The sequence below is a fragment of the Protopterus annectens genome, chromosome 2.part2, assembly GCF_019279795.1.
Source record: "Protopterus annectens isolate FY-2018-M chromosome 2.part2, PAN1.0, whole genome shotgun sequence".
Lineage (NCBI taxonomy): Eukaryota > Metazoa > Chordata > Ceratodontiformes > Protopteridae > Protopterus > Protopterus annectens.
Genome location: NC_056730.1, coordinates 764,206,431 through 764,228,010, shown reverse-complemented (window position 1 = coordinate 764,228,010; position 21,580 = coordinate 764,206,431).

The following is a 21,580-nucleotide window of genomic DNA, read 5'->3' as shown; positions in this document are numbered from 1 at the left end:
CCTTTTACATTTGCACTTTGCCTACCTATGCACAAACAGGGTTCCCTACTTTAGGAAAAATTGAAAAATTTAACTTGGTTCACCTTCCCTTGCTTAAACATGCTCAGCAATGAGGAGTGACCATCAGCACTCTGGACAGTATTGAATGAGGAAAATAGATTGCCTGCCTAGCTTTCCCTGTGGCACCAGGTGTAAGTGCAGTGATTGCATTGTTAGAACAGAGCTGAGCCAGGGTTCAAATCTAGTGTCCTTCATGATTTTTTTTTAGTAAGGGTGTCCCACTATAATTTTAAGAAAACTTTGATTATAAAGGTCATACTTCATAGCAATAGTGATGTATAGTAGTTTAATTAACAGAAAAATATTATTACTTCTTACATACACATACATCTGTAGGTATCATATGAATTGTTTGTGTACCTGGTTTAGCATGACAATGATGATTATGTAATAAAAAATGCAGTTGCTTATTTGTGTTGGACACAATAGTTTACTAACAATCGTCTGCACCCTCCCATAATGCAAGTATAACTGTAAAATAGAATGTATTGTCAGGTGTGTATCATACCTCCAAACTAAATTACTAAAGTCATGCAAGTCTATTCATTTCCACTATATTGTCAGCCATTAGACCTTTATCACAGCTGAGAATGCATAAGCCGGGACCTTTTTATGTCATACACATACAGGATTAATTGAAATATAGCACCAGTAACTCATTAAGCATTATATTTGTAATGACCATGGTCATCAAAAACTTCTTCTGTGGCAGTGAGGAAAAATCACCTGGGTGAAAATGTTTGCATTCCCTTTTACATAGGTTTGAATCTCATATTGTACTAATTACTTTTAACAGTGTGCAAGTCCCCACAAAACATGTGCCAAGTCATTACATCTATCCCTCCAAAGTCATGGCTTAAAAGACAAGTCATGTGGCATTTCACTGTTGATCACTGGACAAAGTGTGACTATTTATAGCAGTACACATGCCATAAATCAATGCCAAGTCTCATAGCAATATAGCTTTTTCATAAAATCCCTTCCTCTTTGTTCTGCAATGTTTTTGTTTGCTTGCCATCATGCAAACCTGGTTGGCATGGTTGTGCATGTTTGCACACTGGTTGTAAAACAAGATATCACAAATTGATGGTAAAACATTACAACTGTTACTGGATGATCTTTGTAGACATTACAGGAGATTGAGGGATGGTGCCAAATTTAAGGCACAGAGGGGGGATGTGGAGGAGTCAAAAATATTTGTTGCACTCCTTCTGAAGTACTATAGCCATAGGCTACTGCAGGAGGACTATACCAGGTTTCAGTATATGGCTGAGGCTAAGAACATCTTAGCCAAAGCTGCATCTAGTGCAAGTGGCATACCACACACAGGGGAGCAGTGTAGGCACCACTACAATACCCTAAAGAGGCACAGGCAAGCACAACTTGACCAGTGACTGGATGAGTTAAAACTGCTGACATCTCCCAATTGTGTAGATATATGGATCAAACAACATTATATATTATAGGATGCTGTAACTGGCCAAGACTGGTATGCATTTACATACATCTTATTTCAATTTCTATTTTACAGCTGCAGACGAAATCCTGGTGAACTGGGAGGCACATGCTGAGAGGCTGGAGTGACTCGGTGAGGAAAAGGGTATGCATGCAGCATAACTGACCCTAATTGTAATACATATATAGTGATTCTATAGATCACTATCAAGTTCAGCAAACATATCTTAGCTGTAACAGCAAGCATGCAAGCTGTCTTCTGTAGCTCTGGGTAATTGTAGTAGGCAAATGTGATAGTGTATTTAGATGATGTGGGCTCAGTTCCCATAAGTAACTTCCAGTTTGATATTTGACAAGTATAATTTCTACATTTGAAATGCATAAATACTGGCTTTAATTCCATTAAGTTAATCTGTAGCATATTTTAAAGCATATATAGAATATCCGCATATTCCAAGGATTACTTGTAATAATTCACAGTCACTTTTCTGGATTTTGAAAGCTCTGTTGTTACTATAATAATAAAAGGATATTTATTGTAATAAAGCATGAATGTGACATATCATGGCACTAGTCATCACTTTTATTTATTTATTTTTTTGTTGCAACCCAGCTATTATCTTTCTGTTTTTTTTTTGTTTTTTTTAGGTTATCCAAAAACACATTGTTCTGATGTCATACCTTTTTGAGAACAACCCAAATGCTCTGAGGGGCAGCCTTCCAACCATCCATCAGCTGCCAGAATGACACCCAGTACCTCTGGGCCACAACCTGGTCGTACAGGCTCCACAGCCCCTGCACTTCCTGGCCCATTTACATCAGGTAGCATTGGTCAGACAGCTGGTGCATTGGTACCCTCTGGGTGTATTGGTGGATGCAGTGATTACATCACTCAGCAGGAACTGCCAAGTATTGTACATGATGTAATAAAGACTGGCCTTGGTACCCATATCAGCCATCTGGAGAGATTGCTCATTAAAATAATAAACAAACTCCTACATCAAAAAGTCTCACAGGGAACTAAGGAAGGGGACATTAAAGGCAGTTCCGAGAGTGAGGACTAGATTGTCACTGCTCTCATGCTTGACGACAGGCATATGCTTTTCATTTCCCCTAGCTATTCCTAGTCATGGTGTCAGCCAACTGTTTGTGTCCATCACCGTCCCAGTGTCTGTCTTGCTGTGATGTTTGTCTGTACCTGCTTCCTCAGCTACCCTACCTACCCGACCCTCACATTCCAATGTCCCTCCCCCAACATTCCTCTCTTTGATATCCAAAACAAAAAAATGGGCACCTGACCCACAAAAAATGTCTCCTATACATAGCTCTCTGCTTCACATGTGTCTCTTTACTACACCCTTGATTTGGTCCAGTTGGCTATACAACATCATTGCATTGTTGTCACCTATCTGTGTTATAGTAACAATCCAAATTAATCACATTTTCTTTACATGTGCACATTACTGTGTTAAAGAATGGAAATCTATGGTTCTTTCCTAATTTCCTCCTGCAAATTATTTTATTGATCCCCCTTTGTTGTTCCCCTTACATGAGCCCTCCATTTCACCACTTACTTAACCCCATTTTCACACCTTTAATCTTTTCAAAAAATAGAATCCCACACCACACACATGGCCAGAAATAGCCCACAAAAAGGCTTCACTTTTTGTCCTCTGCAGTGCTGAGCAATGGTGAGTGTCTCTTAATGTCCTGTGGCAAATCCTAGTTAGTTTATGCGATCGGCCAGCTTAATCTAGTTACCTCCATGCAATGGTGCTTAAACATGCTGCGCTATAGGAACACAGAATTGCAGCAGAGTAAAGCCACTAGTTTGAAACGGTTAGGCTGACAGTTGTGTAAACTGCTGGATATAACAAAGTATAACTTCCTATGTGGAATGTTAACATAAATCACTTAAATGAAGATTTTGTTTTGATCATGGTTCAATTCCAGATGCCTCTCACATAATTTATTACTGTGATGTTATATGCGTGTGATATGTTTAAGCACCCACATCTTAACATTTGCCACAATTATGAGTTCTCATGGAGATATATTGCATTCCGGCCAAAACAAGTTGTTTGCATTGACATCCATCCTTACAACTATTACATATTTATCCATCAATGTTCTGCTTGTCATAAGCCTGTTGTGCCTCTACTACCCCTTCTTTACTCCTATGTTAGTCACTTTGTGCAGCAGAATATGGCAGCTTAATAATTAGAACAGACCAAAAACATGTCCATGAATGTTATGTGCATCCCTCCTTGTATGCACCTGTTCACTCCCACCCCTGTTTACAGATGTGTATCTATTAGGTTGATTGGAAGTGCTGGTCATCCAGGGGGTCTGCATACTAGCCTGACTCTGCTGATGGATAATACAAGCATGTTACCTTGATTCAATAGGTGATCAGTGCTCCTGTGGTGTGCAATCTTTCAGAATCTGCTGTGGGATTCCCTTTGTGTCATGTTCAGGTGATAACAGATGAAATGTTCATGTACTATGATGTGAAAACTGTCCTTACTATGAAGAAGCATATTGCATACACTTTTCAGTATATCTGGCCCTACACAAATAGTTAGCTACATCTGCTGAGCCATAATAATCATTTCAAAAGGTGTACTAGCCATTGTCACTTGTAGAAAGGTGTACACACAGTTAACTTGTGATTCATGGTGAGGCCTGCAAAACAACAACTAAATGTATAAGTGTATTAAGGCAGGCATTGCTGATACAATTTGGGGAAGGCACACTTTAGTATAGTCATTGATTGTCACATTTGCAGTCCTGATCATGTTTATTTAGCTAATGACATCCTGACACCATTTGTAAAAAAAAAAAAGAATCATCGGGATTTGAATCCTGGCTTACTTGTGGTCTGACCAGGAATTCACTACTCTTATACCCTGTATCACAGAGAAAGCTAGGCAGCAAGTGCATTTTCCACACTCAGTACTGCCCAGAGTGCTGATGGCCATGCCTCATCATTGAGCTTGCTCGTGTGAAGGAAAGTGAACCAAATTAATTCTTACACTTGTTTCCTTAAGCAGAGAACCATGTTTGCTTTCCACTTAATGTTGTGCAAATGGGGAAGGCACAGCCAACAGTTATTTATGTCATAAACCAGTGGCCCTAACTTTTCATAGAGGACAGCATGCACATCATTGTATCTAGCCAGCAATTTCTCAGATGACATATCTTGCAAGCCTGACACATGAAACATTATCAAGAAAATTATATATTTTGCAGTTAAACCCAGCAAGGTCTGTTACTGCATGTCCTTATTTGTGTATACTTTGGAAATAAGCACCAGTGGATATGGTTACTTCACAAGTCCAAGATGAATTCCTGAAATGCAAACCATGCATGCACTAATACTTTGCCGTCATCTACACAAATCATCTTCTCAGTGATGCGCTTTGTGCTTAAGTGTTCAGCATGTGTAACTCTGGTTAATGGGCTGTAATTCTCCAATACATGGTAATGCATTCATAAACATAAGAGATGTGCAATGACATGTGTGCTTCCCTGAAAACATACTTTCTGCAATTCGTATGTGTCCTGCAGCAATGCACTTTCAAATGATATATCAGGACCTGGGCCATTGTCAAACAGACTCCAGAATTACAGAGCTTAACTGCATTGTTACATTTGCTATGGGTTTACAGTGGCACTGGATGTTGGTCATCCAAGATTATATCACATTGATCCTGTCAGTAACTTGTATATATGTGTAGCATATGAAGGCACATAACTTCATCATTGCACTACTGCTGTTTCCAAAGTGATTGTACATGTGTGTCATTCACAGCATCCTCAGAAACAGGTACATGTCTGTCTCACTTCTGAAATATGCATTCATGTTAGCTTAAAAGCTCAAAGAATAAGCAAACTGACAAAAACACAAGGTCAGCACTCCTGGAAACACACACCCCAACAGTACTTTGTGTTGAATTGTTGTTTTTCTTTCGGCTTTTCCCAGTTAGGGGTCACCACAGCGGAATTCCGGTCCGCTAATGATTGGCAGTAGATTTTTTATGGGTGCCAGCTTGACGCCCAACCTTCAACAAAGGCACGCCCATTCTACGCATGTCTTACTTCAATACTTCGTGTTGAATGATGACCGCAAACGGTTATAAGCGGATAAGCACACTATTTATTAAACAAAACAAAAAATTGATAAGTGCTTTTGTCATGAACTTTCTCAACTTCATCAGATAAGAACCAATTCATGAAAACAGCTATAAATGCATTCTGTCAAGACATTAATCAAAGACTAGACCAATCCCACACCATCCTATTAGAATGGCCTCCCTAGCTTGTGAATATTAACAAATAAATAACAGAGCAACCTTTTCACATACAAACAGGGCGGCTCGTGGCATCGGGCTGCTGGACTGCAGCCCCCTCAGCTAGACAGCCGAGTACTTAGTTTATTTTTTTTTTTATGTAAAAAAAAAAAAAAAAAATGAAATCTGTTTTTTTATACTTTAAATTTCGAGTCCGCGACTCGAAATTACGCGCATGCGCATTGCGCGCTTCTATCGCAACAGCGTTTTTTTTTTTTTTAAATTCTTGCTGCAATGTTTTCATTGCAGCCCGGAGGAGCAAAGAAGGCATCATTGTGATGCCCAGAACTCCCCAGAAGTCTATGCGGTTGAGACACAAACCGCATAGACATGGAAGGGGCTCGGACTGTGATGTCCGCAGGCACGTCATGATGTGCTTGCTGGGCAAATGCTGCTGATTGGTTGTCGCTCTCTTCCCGGGCTTTATGTGCTGGGAAAAGAGCGAGAATCAGTCAGTCAGTTTTCGGCTAGCTACTAGGTCTGGACCTGATTATCATTGTGACCTTTTTTTCCTTTTTGGCTGTTAGTTTGATTGAAAACATTTTTTTTTGTTTTTGGCACATTGGACTACTATTTAAAAATTACACAGAGAGCGAGGATAACACTCAGGAGGAGGCATCCAAGGCTAGTGGAGTTCTATGACAGTCACAGACAGTGAACACTGAATCTACCCTACCAACTGCAGCAGAGCAGAGGCAAAGGATTCATTTAATTTCATTCAGAAGTAAGTAAAGAAAACTGGATGTATGTATCCGATTTCTGTAGACAGTAGAGCAGTGAATTGAGTTTTTTTTAATGCTACTTTTAAAGTTTGACATTCCTGATGAGCTCTGTCTGCCACTATAGAATTTGAACAATTTTGTGTAAACGCTGCAACCTGGTTTCACCTCTTCTGAAGAGAAGTCATTGGATGAATTGTCTCAATTGTTGACACAGGAGGTGAGGATGTGGTGCTTTTTGCTACTCTACCAGGTTCATTTGAACATTTTGATGGGTATTTGCCTGCCTGGTTCCCATGCTGTTTCTATGAGCACAAACAAGGGAGGCTCATTTTGTAAACTTTAAAAATGTTTAGAAGTACTGGATGATCTGTTTCGTCTTTATGTGGACCAAGGTACTAAATTGGGCAATACTGTTGGCTGTTTGGACTTTGATGCCTAGATAAAGGGTCTGTGGAAAAAGCTCTTTAAATAAAAGTCCGTAATATGGTTTAGATCTGTAGTTTAATTTGAAAGAAAGAGTTTTGAACTAAAGGAGCTGCTAATGAAACAAAGCAAAATGCTTTATAACTTGAATAAAGATATTCAATCTCTAATTGATAAAGTACAGAAAAATAATTAAGGCATCTGTTCATCAGTATAACACTAACATTGATGTGCTCAGTAAGAAGGGACAGACTATTAATGGAAAGGATGTGAAGAAACTCGATGGAGATAATGAGGGGTATTGTAGTGGAAAAAGAGTATTCTTATTTATCAAAAATCTTTAAACCAAAACCATGGTTCAAGCAAATCTGATGGGACTGCAACATCTCTAGAGGTCAAGCTAGAGAAACTCCCTCTAAAGATGGTCATTTAGATACTTTTTTTAGAGAAAGACTGACAGCAAGTTCCACCTATTGCTCTCCACAAATCAGAAGCACTCAAACAGAAATGTTCAGTGCATTTTCCATCAGATCCATGAATAAAAAAGAGGCAATGGCAAGAGTTTAAACAGCAATCCACCAGTGGGATTGCAACAGTTGTTTTTTTGTAGTCAATATAGACCTACAGGTGTGTGCGTGTGTAGTAGGGAATACATCAGGCTTGAACCCTGTACTTTGTATGCAGGTGTTAAAGACCTGAATTCCCTACCCACCACCATTTGAAAAAAAAATTGCAGATTTTTGCCTCATATTTGATCTGATCTGTTCCTCATAATATCTGTGGTTTGTAAATGTTGCAATGCTTGATATTTGATGGTGCAGTGGTAGTATTGTTGCCTCACAGTTGTGGGTTCTTGGGTTGATAGGTTTCTTTCCTGTGAATGTGGGCTACAAAGGCCTTTAAATGAACCTCTTATTTAAGTAGAACATCCAAATGTATTTTTCATAATGACATCATATAAACTTCAAAAGTATTTTTTGTGCGCATTCTCTATAATTTGAGTATGTACTTTATATTTGAGAAAGTACTGAACAGCAGATCAATATTATTAAAAATTGGAAATAGAATAAAATTGAACGTGATAAGTCTGAGTATGAAAGAAATATTGCATACCCTGAACCCCTGAAATCCCAAGGTTGGGGAGACCATATTACAGAGATGTTGGTTCAGACTGAACTTTTAGGAGGTTCACCACCGTGAGATGGTAAGAATGACTGAGGCAGAACTACAGAGAACAATCTTGGGCCGTAGCATGCGAACAGGGACTGGGGGTATACTCCATAGAGGGACTAACAGGAGGTGCCTTTGAGTACTAAATGGTAATTCAACTGTTTCCTTGGTGCCTGTACCCCCCCCATTTTGTCTATTTCTTTGAATAATGATGGGGACTTTGAAGTTTTTAACTACTCAAATGTACTAATTGATAAACGAACTATTTGACATTTTGGCAGGGGTTGTGCATTGTCCCGAATAAATGTATTAATATTGAGACTATTGGATTCAAAATTATACACCAGAAATTGAATTTAGATATTATTTGGGATTGTAGGTCAATTATGGACCCTAGAAAGATATCCAGTACTTTTAACCCCCCTATCCATTCTTCATTACAACTTTTCAAAAAGATTTGTAAATTAGATATCAGGAATGCTAACCTGACAAAGAAGAATAAATGGAATTTGAAACAAGAAGAGATAAATAAGTTAAGATGGTTATCTGATAACAAGAATCTCCTGACCAAACAGGATGGGCAGGTGGAATGTGCGATGAATCATTTGGCTTATAACAATAAAATGAAGGGCTTACTTGCAGGTAACGCGTATATGCAATCCTCCTATAATAGATTGAATGGTACATGCAAAGAAAGTTAGAGGGCTTTGCAGGAATGTGTTTGCTGGTGGTCTCTCTTTGGTGGTTTTAATTTTAAGTATACTTTGGCCAAGTTATTTATGGGTTACCCAAGATACATAAAGATTGGAGCAACCACCTATGTGACCCATAGTTGATGCTAGGGGTTCCATTACCCACCCCATAGCTAAATTATTGAATATTCAGCATGGACCCTTGTTATGTAAGGACTCATGGGATTTTTTGAAAAAGATTAACATGCTGGAATTTGATGAAACAGTTAATTTTATTACAGTTGATCTTAGATATTTATACATGGTAATACTGCACGCTATAGGCGTAGAATGGTTTTGTGATTTCTTGGTAGGAAAGGTTTTCCAGTCTGGTCCTTTTCATGAGACCTTGTTAGGTACTCTTAATAATTTTATCTTGTTTGACAATGAGTTATTTTTGCAAGTGTGGCAATGGGGTCAGCGTTTGGTGGTTTGTACACTAACATAATTATGTTAGAATGGGAGAAGAGATTCTTAAGGAATTCCCCTTGGTTTAAGTTCTGCACACTTTATGCACATTTTTTGGATGATGTATTCATCTGTTGGAATGGTCCAGGAAATGAGATTTCACCCTTCTTAGAATACATCAGTGGTACAACTACCTTTGTGAAGTTTACATATGATGTTAATAATGTAAAAATAGCATACCTGGATGTTCTACTTAAAAAAGAGGTTCATTAAAAGGCCCCTTTGTAGCCCAAATTCTCAGGAAAGAGATGTATTCGAACAATTTTTTGCATTTTGATAGCGCCCACCCTTTTAAACAAAAAAGAGGTGTAGTAAAAGGCCAACTTGTAAGGGCAGCCTGGATGGTTAGCCTGTTCAATAGTTTTCCTAAAGAGTGTGACCATCTGAAAGCTATGTTCTTAAAAAGAGGTTACCTGGTATGGCTTTTAAATGAACTTATGATTGAGGTGGTGAAAAAAAAGAGAAAGAGGGTTTTTAGGCCATTGTTGGGTGACCAGGAGGTGATTAATGATCAATACATGTTTTCCATTGACGGATGCTTGGAGAACGAGGAAGGTGAAGATATTAATTTGACCTAATCCATTACAAAACACAATCAAAATGATGAATGTGCTTTTATTACCTTTAATAATGTCATAAAATTTTGGATATTTTGTTAATCGGCCTATATTGCATGAGGATAATGCAAATTTAAGAGAAAGGGCAAAACCAACAGGGATTCATGACTAAGCATAAAAAAAAAAAAAAAAAATAAAAAAGGAGGAAAAAAAAAAAAAAAAAAAAAAATGGAAAAAAAAAATAAAAAAAAAAAAAAAAAACTCCAACAAAAAAAAAAAAAAACAAAAAAAAATTAAAAAAAAAAAAAAAAATGCTTTATAACTTGAAATAGCATATTCCACCCTGAATTGATAAAGTACAGAAAAATAATTAAGCATCTGTTCATCAGTATAACACTAACATTGATGTGCTCTCAGTAAGAAGGGACAGACTATTATTAAATGGAAAGGATGTGAAGAAACTCGATGGAGATAATGAGGGGTATTGTAGTGGAAAAAAGTTATATTCTTATTTATCAAAATCTTTAAACCAAAACCATGGTTCAAGGTAACTGATAGAATTTACAATCTCTAGAGGTCAAGCTAGAGAAACTCTCTAAAGATGGTCATTTAGATACTTTTTTTAGAGAAAGACTGACAGCAGTTCCACCTATTGCTCTCCACAAATCAGAAGCACTCAAACAGAAATGTTCAGTGCATTTTCCATCAGATCCATGAATAAAAAAAGAGGCAATGGCAAGAGTTTTCTTAAACAGCAATCCACCAGTGGGATTGCAAATAGTTGTTTTTGTAGTCATATAGACCTACAGGTGTATGTGTAGTAGGGAATACCATCAGGCTTTGAACTCTGTACTTGTATGTATGCTAAAGACCAATTCTCAATGCAAATTCACCATTTGAAAAATTGCAGATTTTTGCCTCATATTTGATCTGATCTGTTCCCTTATAATATCTGTGGTTTGTAAATTGCAATGCTTGAGGTTTTATGGTGCAGTGGTAGTATTGTTGCCCTCACAGTTGTGGGTTCTGGAAGTCTATATTCCTATTGGGGTAAATTCCTCTCTCTCTTTGTGGGTCTGTATTTTCTCCTGTGTTTAAAGTAGTCTGTTTCTTTTTGTGTCCTCCCATGTTACAAAGACATGTCTGCATTATTTCCTTCCCAAATTGAATTCTTTTTTTGTTCCAAATAGACCTTGAATGAACAAAACAAGAAATAAAATTGACAGGCATTTGAATTTCAGACTTAGGTTTCTGCTTTAACCCTCAAGACATTTGATGTGGTGCAGTGGTAGTATTGTTGCCCCACCAAGCATAGGTTTTGGTTTGGATTCTTGGCTGGGGTGGTTCTCAGTGGAGTCAAATCTTCTCCCTGTGTTTGTGTGGATTTGCCTGGAGCCCTGTCATGAGCAAATGGCCCATTAATCCCTGGTCTCCAGCTTGAAAATTGTTTTGTTCTGTCAGCAGTAAACTGAGGATTTGAATTTCAGACTCATGTTCTTTCAAAATACATAGTAACACAACCATAACACAACCTTTATTCTAGTAATTTTCCAAGTTTATAAGGTTGAATATTTGAAATTTGTCCCTAAGTGTTTGGGACCATATTCCCCATTATTGGCTTCCTTGGCCCAGGTTTTTGTGCTAGTGGTTGACAGCTATGGCAAGAACTGAAATCTATCTCACATGTCGAGTCATTCCTCATTACTAGGTTTGTCCAGGCGTTTTGTACTAAGAGGTTGATGAGCTATGCAAGAGAACTGAATTCACCCAAATGATAGCCATTTAAGTTTCAGTCTTGGCTCTCTTTTACAAAGCAGCTGGGATTTAGTATAGTGGTATGTTTAACTCTGAGCTGTTTTGCTCAGGGGACCTTGGCAGTAAAATGCTTATGGTGGTAACACAAAGCATTTTATTCTAGCAACTTTCCATGATTATACAAAGCAATGTTTAATGTGTCCCTCTTGTTGGAACATTTTGACCCCCAATACATTTGTTTTCCAGATTTCCTTGCCAGCTGAGATGCAGCTGAGTATTGACTAGATTTTACAATATTGAGAGCTGCAGGGCTGCAGAAGTTTAAAATGCTGCATGGAAGCTAGTTTACCTTGTTAATAGCACAACAGGCTGGGGACATGTTGCTTTTGATGCAGAAGGCTGTGGGTTCTAATCCCACAAGGGGTGGATGCTGCCATTACTGAGAATGTTCTCCTTGGTGAGGCAGAGATACTAACTATGGAGTCTGTTAATCCCAGTTTGCCATATCCATTTCCTCTTGCAATATTACTAGCTTATCATTTTTAATGTAATATAGGCTACTTTATTCCTGAGGGGGCAACAGACACTTTATTTTCTAACAAAACCATGAAATACTAAAGGTGTTTGCTAGCAGCAACCTCTTTCATTAGTTACAGATTTCTTTAATGTGGAATTATTTAGATGACTCACTGTACTGCGGAGATTATTGCATATTTGCTGATAATGGACTGTGTAGAATTGTGCATATTTACTGGATAATGGACTGTAGAATTGTGTATATTTACTAATAATGGTGGACTCGTAGAATTGTGCATATTTACTAATAATGGACTGTGGAAGTCTGAGTAGATCTCCTTTATAATAAATGTTCTGAACTGAGACAGGTTTGGCCATTATGGGTGCAATGAGTTTTGTTTCATTTGCTTACCTGGAAAAATGTTCAAAACAAATTTAAAATGCCCTGTAACAACTGTACTGTATTGTACATGGAGTAGCAATTTAGTAATAGAGAAGAGGTGTATCAAAAGAGCACATGTATGTTTCCATATGCAAGGGGCCTATGATTTGAAAACTACCCAAAATTAATCTTTATCTGCCACTGGCAAAATGTATTTTTCTTTGAATGTGGGTTTCAAATGCTGTTTCAATGAATGTGAGTTTCAAAGGGGCAGAAAAGTTTATACATGCTAAGTTTTCATTTTCTGAGACTGCATTGCTTTGTTTAGCAGATGAGTTAGTGTTTATTAACGCTTGTAAAATACAAAATAAAACTTTCAAAATGAAGTCCAACTTATCATAGAAGTAAAAGCAGTATTATGCACATTAGTAAGTTTATGTATAGAATTGAGTGATATAGCCAAGTAATGGTTCATTGGAATGGCTGCAGAAGCTCCATTCTACCATGATTTTGTCAGGGGGGAAGGGCAACAAACTCAGACAGGCCCAGCTGAACTATACCTCCCAACTGTCCAGACTTTTAAAAATGAATGGATTTTTGCTTCTTATTTTTGATTTGTTCTTCATAAAATTTGTAGTTTTCTGGCAAATCATTTAGGAATTAAGGTATTAATGAAAATGTGTCATTGAGTTATGTTCTGAAACTAAGAGCATTATAGATTTGATTATATTATCATTGACTATGGATATGTATTTACCAGTAGAAAATAGGTGAAGAATGTTTTTAGGCATGTTTTTTAGGAATGTTTTTAGAAATGTTAGTATTTATCAATACTGTTATTATTTTATTATATTATTGCAGAGATAATGAGTTTAAATATATATATATATATATATATATATATATATATATGCTTCAACAACACACACACACACACACACACACACACACACACACACACACACACACATATTTTTTACACATATATTTTTTGCATAATGTTTTTAGAGTGTTATTAACTTTATTATTAAACACATTGGCTATCCAATTAATTATTTATTGAATTATTGGCCTCGATTGGAAGTGTTACATTTTCTTGTAGTATAAATTAAGTTTTCTATTATGTCTAAGTTACTATGATGATGCCCTGAGGTTACAGGTGAAATTGGCAGCTTAGTCATTTGGCTTAAATAGTTCCTTCATTTTTTCATGTGTGGATTAATTCAGCATTGGTGGTGTTTTTTTTTTACATCCAAGGGAGTGTGTAGCCAGGGACTAAACCCGAATATTGTTTTATAAAGAGAGGGAAAATTTTTTTAAATGCATCCTAGAATGTAATAGAAGTGTTATGCAGTTAGGTTCAATGGAAAACATGTATTGCCCAGTGCAGTTCATGTAAATGGAAGGTAACGAATGTGTAGTGAATGGAGGTAGAATACAGGTAAATAAGAAGGTGTATTGCCCTAAAATGGGAGGGAAGCCGGTCTATTGTGCATTATTGTAATTTATGTGAATGTTTCTATATTACTGGAAAAACTAAGGGGAAATTCTAAAGGACGAATTTATGAGCACTTGAGGGATACTTCAGGCTTGAGTAAAACCCACAAATGCTCCTAAGTAAACTACTGCACCAAAAAAAGCCTTGGAGGACCAATTCTCTTTAAGATTTTTCTATTGTGGACACACTGTTCAACTGGATAAAATCTCTGGGTGGCTTGTGGGTCTTTGCTTTTGGAAAAGAGGGAATTACTGTGGCAGGTTTGGCCTTAATGCTGGGCAGTATGTGCCAGGCCATTTTAAATTTCCTCTCCATTGCTTGTCTCTTTTTAAAGCTAAAAGCAATGGAGAAGTAGCCAAATGTTAAACATAGCGATCCCTATTTACGATTTACATTTTTTTACCATACATATATATTTTTATATATTATGTACCATTTGCCTTTTTAGATGTTTAATATTTATATTTTACATTAGATTTTGTATGTGTTAGCTGGCCTTGTTATTTGTATATGTTAATATTCATGAGTTTAGGGGAGGTCCTCCCATAGGACGGGTGTGGGATTGGTCTATTCTTGATTAATGTTTTGGACAGAATGTATTTATATTGGTTTCACGACCACCTTATTTAGATGTTTATAAAACTTTACGAAAGTTGCCGCTTTATCAATTTTTGTTTTGCTCAATAAATAGTGTTTTTAACCACTTATAACCATTTTATGGGTCATTCAACACAGTACTGTTGGCTGTGTTTCCATATACTGACCTTGTAGTGTTTTTATTCATAAGCTATTTCCTTTCAGCTAGGTTGCTAGGATGCATCTAAATGCAATATTGCAAATGGCACTCACACAGTCATATCACAAGTCCTGCCTTTTCAAACAAGTCTCATAACATTACTTATAACCTGTGATACTATGACATTGCAAAAGTCAGACACCTGTGGTGACGTAAGTATTAAGTTCCCTGGCTTATGTAATTAGATAGGTGGGAATTCTGATTTCACAGCAACAGCTGTGTTTTTTGTGTGTGTGTGTGTGTGTGTGTGTGTGTGTGTGTGTGTGTGTGTGTGTGTGTGTTGTGTGTGTGTGTGTTTTTCAAAAAAAAAATTTTTAAAATTTGAAATTCCCCCTTTTTTCCCTTTCTTTACGAGCAAAGATTCTCCAAATAGTGTCAATCCCTAGTCATGTGGTATAGATGTGAATAAGTTCATAACATCTACCATGACATATAAAAATTCGTCATTAATAGATGTATCCCTGAAGATTTCTAAACAGTGCCATGAATCCTTCAAAATGTATTTGTACCACTTTAGAGTACCTTTACACCAAAAGTCAATATGTGCTGCTATGGGCTCTGTTTTTGTGCCAGTAGCAGAGACAATAGGCCTGAAGGGGGGTTGTTTATATTTTTGTGGATTTTGGGAATTCCGAATATTCTTGGTGTTACCGGAAAATCCACTGTCATGCATTTATACTCAGTAAAATCTATCACATCCTAGGTTAAGAAATCATGTAAAACCCAGTCAAATTTACTGTAAGCTCTCCTCATCTCATTGATAGACACTCTCACATATGTATCAGTGTCATTTAACAGTTCATAAATTCTAAATACATAGTCCTGCTGGTCCATAACAACAACCCCCCACCCTTGTCAGGTTTCATAACTGTAACCTGTTTTTTAACATTAAGTTGTTTCAACACATTTCTTTCTTCTGCTGTTAGTGGTTACCAATTTTAGACATTTCACTAGACAAGTAAGTTTGAAATTGTTTTTTCACGATAAACAGAATTTGACTTTGCAGTATAAACCACAGTTAAAAAGGAAAAGTACTTTTATTCCTCCAAGTAATAATGATATAGCAGCTTTTGAGACTATTTGTGAGAATGAAATGTGGTGTAACTTTATGAATCCAAGAAAACACCAAGAGTATAATCTATCAGCAGAATAAAGAAATGTGTTGAAACAACTTAATGTTAAAAAACAGGTTAGAGTTATGAAACCTGACAAGGGTTGGGGGTTGTTGTTATGGACCAGCAGGACTATGCATTTAGAATTTATGAACTGTTAAATGACAGTGATATATATGACAGTGTCTATCAATGAGATGAGGAGATCTTACTGTAAAATTGACTTGGTTTTACATGATTTCTTAACCCAGGATGTGATAGATTTTACTAAGTATAAATACATGACAGTGGATTTTCCAGTAACACCATGAATATTCGTAATTCCCAAAATCCACAAAGATTTAAACAATCCCCCATTTAGGCCTATTGTCTCTGCTACTGACTCAAAAAAAGAGCCCATAGAAGCATATATTGACTTTTGGTGTAAAGGTACTCTAAAGTGGTACAAATACATTTTGAAGGATTCATGGCACTGTTTAGAAATTATCAGGGATACATCTATTAATGACAATTTTTTATTCTTCATGGTAGATGTTATGTACTTATTCACATCTATACCAGATTACCAGGGGTTGACACTATTTGGAGAATCTCTGCTTGGTAAAGAAGGAATTCATAATGTGAAAAGACATCTTTTGGTGGAATTGATGGAATGAATTAGTGTTGTACAACAATTTTCTGTTATTTGAAGGGGCATTTTTTCATCAAATAACAAGTGTAGCCATGGGGGCCAAGTGTGCACCAATTTATGGGAATGTGGTGCTATCTAAGTTGGAGGAAAATTGTTTGTTTCATCCAACTTTTATGACACAGTTATTACATGGCTTAGATTTCTTGATGACATACTAATTCTATGGAGAGGGAGTATAGTTGAGCTTTAGGAATTTATCGACTATTTGAACTCTACCATGACATTTCTGAAATTTACACACAAAGTAAGTAATGAGAGCTTTGACTTTTTGGACATTACATTAAGATTGGACAAAAGCAACAACAGTTTTAGTTCTAGGGTACATAGAAAAGAGACATACTCGAATTTTCTTCTCCATTACAGCAGTTGCCATCTGAATTTCCAAAAAAAGAGTATAGTAAAAGGGCAAATGGTCAGGATTTCAAGACTTACAAGTAATGAGAGTGATCTTGCTCAAGAAATCTACACTTTAGTGGGAATGTTTAAAGAAAGAGGAGATTCCACAAAGATATTGATTAGAACTAGAAAAGAAATATGTAGGAAAAGGAAAGAAAAGTTCTTACCTATTTTACATACTAACTAAGGGAGCACATTCACAAAGTCAAAAGTAACAGACTATGACATTACCTTAGTTCTCCCTTTTAACCATGAAGTTGCACATATACGTTCTATTTTAACAATACTTGGAACCTTGTTTTAAGCCCTGACATTAAAAACCTGCTAGGTTTGGCCACAAAAATGACTTTCCCTAGAGATGCAAGCCTTAAAAATTTATTTGCAAAACCAGCAAATAAGAAAAGGATGGTTTCTAGTATGACAAAGTGCAATATATGCAAGGCGTGTAAATTTATCAACACAGGCCTATATGTTATGGTTGAAGGCTATCATTGTACGATTCCAAGTCCTGGGAACTGCAACTGTAACACTAAAATGGCAGTGTATATAGCTACTTGCTTGTCCTGTTCAGCATTTTATGTGGGTAAAACCACAAGACAATTGAAAGAAAGAGTATTAGAGCACATTAGGGACATTAAAAAAAAAAGAAAGTGCACTTTATGACCATTCTGTGAAATGTGGGGGGGGGGTTAATAAATTTCTTTTCTTTGTTATTGATAGTATTTGACCAAAGTAGAAAAGGTGAGTTGAATTTATATTTAGAGAAAAAAAAGTTGGAATGGCAATTGAGAACTAATGTCACAACACACCCAGGTATTAATGAAAACGTGTCATTGAGTTCTGTTCTGAAATTAAGAGCGGTTATATTATCATTGACTATGGATATATATTTACCAGTAGAAGATAGGTGAAGAATGTTTTTAGGCATGTTTTTTAGGAATGTTTTTAGAAATATTAGTATTTATCAATACTGTTATTATTTTATTTTATTAAGAGATAATGAGTTTAAATATATATATATATATATATATATATATATATATATATATATACACACACACACACACACACACACACACACACACACACACACACACACACACACACACACATATTTTTTACACATATATTTTTTGCATAATGTTTTTAGAGTGTTATTAACTTTATTACTAAACACATCGGCTATCCAATTAATTATTTATTGAATTATTGGCTCAGTGGGCGTGTTACATTTTCTTGTAGTATAAATGAAGTTTTCTATTATGTCTAAGTTACTATGATGATGCCCTGAGGTTACAGGGTGATAGCGCTTAGTCATTTATTAAATAGTTCCTTCATTTTCATGTGTGGATTAATTCAGCATTGGTGGTGTTTTTTACATCAGGGAGTGTGTAGGGACTAAACCGAATATTGTTTATAAGAGAGGGAAAATTTTTAAATGCATCCTAGAATGTAATAGAAGTGTTATGCAGTTAGGTTCAATGGAAAAATGTGTGCCCAGTGCAGTTATGTAATGGAAGGTAACGAATGTGTAGTGAATGGAGGTAGAATACAGGTAAATAAGAAGGTGTATTGCCCTAATGGGAGAGCGGTCTATTGTGCATTGTGTAATTTATGTGAATGTTTCTATATTGGAAAAACCAAGGGGAAATTCAAGAATGGAATTTATGAGCACTTGAGGGATATCAGGCTTGGTAAACCCACAAATGCTCTAAGTAAACACTGCACCAAAAAAAACAGACCACTCTTTTAAATTTTTCTATTGTTGACACACTGTTCAACTGGATAAAATGGGTGGCTTGTGGGTCTTGCTTTTGGAAAAGAGGGAATTATTGTGGCAGGTTTGCCTTAATGCTGGGCAGTGGCCAGGTTTAAATTATTTCCTCTCCATTGCTTGTCTTTTAAAGCTAAAAGCAATGGAGAAGTAATAAAATAAAGAATATAACATCCTATTTGTTGATTATTTTTTTATCATACATATATATTTTTATATATTTATGCACTATTTGCCTTTTAGATGTTTAATATTTATATTTATATTAGATTTTGTATGTGAAAAGGTTGCTCTGTTATTTATATGTTAATATTCATGAGCTAGGGAGGTCCTCCTAATAGGACGGTGTGGGATTGGTCTATTCTTTGATTAATGTTTTGACAGAATGTATTTATAGCTGGTTTCATGAATTGGTTCTTATTTGATGAAGTTGAGAAAGTTCTTGATGAAAGCGCTTATCAATTTTTTGTTTTGCTCAATAAATAGTGTTTTTAACCACTTATAACCATTTGCGGTCATCATTCAACACAAAGTACTGTTGGGCTGTGTTTCCAGGAGTACTGACCTTGTGTTTTTATTCATGTTAGCTTCTTTCAGCTAGGTTGCTAGGATGCATTTAAATGCAATATTGCAAATGGCACTCACACAGTCATATCACAAGTCCTGCCTTTTCAAACAAGTCTCATAACATTACTTATAACCTGTGATACTATGACATTGCAAAAGTCAGACACCTGTGGTGACGTAAGTATTAAGTTCCCTGGCTTATGTAATTAGATAGGTGGGAATTCTGATTTCACAGCAACTTATGTGTGTGTGTGTCTGTGTGTGTGTGTGTGTGTGTGTGTGTGTGTGTGTGTGTGTGTGTGTGTGTGTGTGTGTGTGTGTGTGTGTGTGCGTGTGTTTGTGTGTGCATGTGTGTGTGTGTGTAGTCAAAAGAGCATAAATCCAGGTTCTGCTGCCCTCACTCAAGTAGCATTCAAAATATTCTTTTACACTGCTATATGACTCCACAACAATGACATACAGCTCTCCCAACATCCATTTCTCAGCATACACTGATGATGTCTTCCTCTATAAAGTGCACTCTGACACTGTTCAAACTTCTGTGGTAGCACAAGGGTTAATTACAGTCTTCTGCAGCTTGTATAACTAGATAGGTAGGGGTTCTAATTTCACAGCAGTCAATGCCAGTCTGGAGACAATTTTACATCAGGATGTGAGTCAAGAGCTATGCTAGACCTACCTGTCAACATTTCTTCTTTGCATACACTGATGATGTTATCCTCTATAAAGTGCAGTCTGACATTGTTAAAGGTAGACATATGTGGAGGTATTACTCTTACATTGTATGGAATACAGTTTCTATACCTCCAAAGCTGTGGTGTTCAAATCTGACCTCAGGCAAATGGTGTATGGTTGGTAGTATACTGCTGTCATTATATGATGTTTTGAATCTCTTTTCATTTGACTTCCACTCAGGATAACCTTTAATCCAACATCCCCTTTTTTCCCTCTGTCTGCATAACATCCATTCTGCAGAACAGTGACTATGTCACCATCTCAAAGATACACACACACATTGTGAAGCAGAGCCCCTATGTTACCCTCTGCAAGCCATCTCCAGAGCACTGGATGTGTGATTTCCAGTTTTGTCTTGGGGTTGTGCACATGTCACATATGGACAGATGTAGTTTATATTAAATCAAACACATGCACATATACTCACATACCCCTACTATCTTCCATCACATAGCTATAGCAATTTGTGTTTAAATGGTATACTAATGGCTATGATTTTATGTGCTCCTGACTGGTAGCTTAGCAATGTTCTATGACCCTCATAAAATTGCACATGTCAATAGCTTTGTCATCCACGTGTGTTATGTTGAGGTGTGGAAGTACTGCATCCCTACAACAGTGTATTTTGATCTGTGAATTGAGCTACGCTATTGATAGCAACTGCTGACATTTGGTTACATGTTTCTTCCATAACAACTGTATGCTATGTAGGTTGTTGCCTTACTAAGGCATGTGTCCTTGTACTGCAGTATATCATAGGTTTATAGGTTCTTAGGTACATACTAGGCTATTGGCCCTAGGGCCTATATAAGCCTAGCCAAAAAGGTACCCTGGCTTTCGCCACCCAACAAAATTATTTTCCTGTGCCCCTGTCAAGCAGAACCACAGAAGTGATCCCTGGGGTGAATTTCCTATTTCCCATCCAATCATCAAGATTTTTCTTGAAGAGTGCTAATGAGGAGCTTTGTTTGATATAGATAGGTAGTTTGATCCAGAGTATGGGAAGATTCTGGGACAGGAATCTATCCCTCCAGCATGTTCTGTTTATTGTGGTGACAAGGTATAGGTCCCTAGAGCATGTAGCTCAGAGGGATTGGGATTTCTTTAAGTGGAGCATGCCCAACAGCTCTGGGTTTGACATAGATTTGTATGTTAGGCAGAGATCGCCTCTGAGTAGGTGATATGCAATGAAGTAAAGCTGGAGTTTTTTGAGATGGTCAGCATACGGCATCTGCTTGAGGCTGGTAATCCTCTTTGTGAGGTATTTCTGTGGCCTTTCCAGTTGTTGTAGATGTCTTGTGAGGTACATATCAAAAGGGGAGTTGTACTCTATAATGGGTCTAATGAGTGACGAGTAGAGGGGAACAATGACCTCTTTTTTCCTGGATGAGAAACCTTTTGTGATGAGGTGTGCCACGTA